This window comes from Penaeus japonicus, unplaced genomic scaffold (genome assembly GCF_977035675.1).
Source record: "Penaeus japonicus unplaced genomic scaffold, GWHDUDI00000001_assembly GWHDUDI00000003, whole genome shotgun sequence".
NCBI lineage: Eukaryota > Metazoa > Arthropoda > Malacostraca > Decapoda > Penaeidae > Penaeus > Penaeus japonicus.
The window spans coordinates 45984769-45987268 of NW_028234405.1; the positions used below are offsets into that span (position 1 = coordinate 45984769).

A 2500-nucleotide genomic window follows, 5' to 3' on the forward strand; every position below is an offset into this window, starting at 1 on the left:
CCCCTCTCTCTCTCCCTGTCTCTCTCTGCAATAAACCTAACAAGGAATGCAATGAAACCGCACCGAATTTCCATGCAATTCACCACATTGCTTTTCAATTAAAGAGGAAGGCCAGCACCCAGTAGCCCGACCTGCCTTGTAATTAGACTAATGAAAATTCACAAATCAAACAAACAGTTCCCCTCAAAAAAAAGCTAACTCGTTGTTTATTAAAGTAGTTTAAGCCGAGGATGACAGGTCTCTCCTAAATTCACCTCTCCTAGCCCTTTCCCCTGCCCCTTTACTTCTTTCCTTTCTTTCCCTTCCCCCTTCCTCCTTCCCTTCCCCTCTCCTTCCCTCCTTCCCTCTTCCCCTCCCCTTCCTTCCCCTTCCCCTTCCCCTCTCCCTCTTCCCCTTTCCTTTCCCCTCCCCCTTCTCCTTCCCCCTCTTCCTTCCCTTCCCCCTCCCCTTCCCTTCCTTCCCCTTCCCCTTCCCTTCCCCTTCCCCTTCCCCTTCCCCTTCCCCTTCCCTTCCCCTTCCCCTTCCCTTCCCCTTCCCCTTCCCCTTCCCCTTCCCCTTCCCTTCCTTCCCCTTCCCCTTCCCCTCCCTCCCCTTCCCCCTTCCCCTTCTCCTTCCCCTTCCTTTCCCCTCTCCCTCCTTCCCTTCCCTTCCCCTTCCCCCTCCCCTTCCCCTCTCCCCTCCTTCCCCTTCCCTCCTTCCCCTTCCCCTCCCTCCCTCCCTTCCCCTTCCCTCCTCCTTCCCCTTCCCTCTCCATCCCCCTCCCTTCCCCTCCCTTCCTCCCTTCCCTCCTCCCTCCCTTCCCCTTCCCCTTCCCCCTTCCCCCTCCCTTCCCCTTCCCCTTCCCCTTTCCCTTTCCCCCTTTTCCCTTCCCCTTCCCCTTCTCCTTCCCCTCTCCCCGTCTCCTTCCCCTCTCCCCTTCTTCATTCCCTCTCCCCTCTCCCCTAAACACCTGCTATGAGGGGAAAAGGTGATTAATAGCGTGAAGAACTGGCCTGAGGTGAGAGGCATTCTATCAGAAAGAGAAATTACGATTAAGAGATTGATAGCATTATGATGGTAATAATAGAAGTGATTATAATGATGGTGATGATAATGTTATTGGTAATAATAATGATTGTACTGATGACGCTTTTAATGGTAGTTATGTTATTGACAGTGATGACGATAATGGTGATAATTTGAATGATTATGATGATGATGATATTGGTAATGATAATGATAATATTTATGATGATGATGATAGTAATGACTTTAATATAGCATTTACAGTGCATGTAGTTTATAAGATTAGAAGGGCTAAGAACTTCAACATAAAAAAAAACAAAGTTTTCTTTATGACACTAGAACTCAGTATGCAAATAGCCTTCTGTCTCTGAATCCTGCATATTGAATCCTGCAACTTGCAATATATCAGAAGTTACTCATGAACGCTTTGTTCTTCCTCACGATCCCTATTATATTCTTCCAAAGACAATTTTTTTCCTTCCCTTTGTGTTCTTTTTCTTGTTCTAGTTGTTGTAATCCCCCCCCCCCTTCACTCCGGTACTCGAAGCGTCCCGTGGGTGGGTGTAGTGGGTGTAGTGGGTGTAGTAGGTGTAGTGGGTGTAGTAGGTGTAGTGGGTGTAGTAGGTGTAGTGGGTGTAGTAGGTGTAGTGGGTGTAGTGGGTGTAGTGGGTGTAGTGGGTGTAGTGGGTGTAGTAGGTGTAGTAGGTGTAGTAGGTGTAGTGGGCGTATTGGGTGTAGTAGGTGTAGTGGGTGTAGTAGGTGTAGTGGGTGTAGTGGGCGTAGTGGGTGTAGTGGGTGTAGTAGGTGTAGTGGGTGTAATAGGTGTAGTAGGTGTAGTGGGTGTAGTAGGTGTAGTGGGTGTAGTAGGTGTAGTGGGCGTAGTAGGTGTAGTGGGTGTAGTAGGTGTAGTGGATGTAGTAGGTGTAGTAGGTATAGTGGGTGTAGTAGGTATAGTAGGTGTAGTGGGTGTAGTAGGTGTAGTGGGTGTAGTAGGTGTAGTAGGTGTAGTGGGCGTAGTAGGTGTAGTGGGTGTAGTAGGTGTAGTAGGTGTAGTAGGTATAGTGGGTGTAGTAGGTATAGTAGGTGTAGTGGGCGTAGTAGGTGTAGTGGGTGTAGTAGGTGTAGTGGGTGTAGTAGGTGTAGTAGGTGTAGTAGGTGTAGTGGGTGTAGTAGGTGTAGTAGGTGTAGTGGGCGTAGTAGGTGTAGTGGGTGTAGTAGGTGTAGTAGGTGTAGTAGGTATAGTGGGTGTAGTAGGTATAGTAGGTGTAGTGGGCGTAGTAGGTGTAGTGGGTGTAGTAGGTGTAGTGGGTGTAGTAGGTGTAGTAGGTATAGTGGGTGTAGTAGGTATAGTAGGTGTAGTGGGTGTAGTGGGTGTAGTAGGTGTAGTGGGTGTAGTAGGTGTAGTAGGTGTAGTGGGTGTAGTAGGTGTAGTGGGTGTAGTAGGTGTAGTGGGTGTAGTAGGTGTAGTGGGTGTAGTGGGTGTACTTCCTTTGAA

At 48.8% G+C, this 2500-nt stretch overlaps 1 protein-coding gene across 1 annotated transcript in view; it reads left to right on the forward strand.

The window, feature by feature from the left end:
* LOC122253978 (Nitric oxide synthase) overlaps positions 1-2500 on the forward strand; it is a gene marked incomplete in the record, with an annotated part of 212846 nt that overhangs the window by 106769 nt on the left and 103577 nt on the right.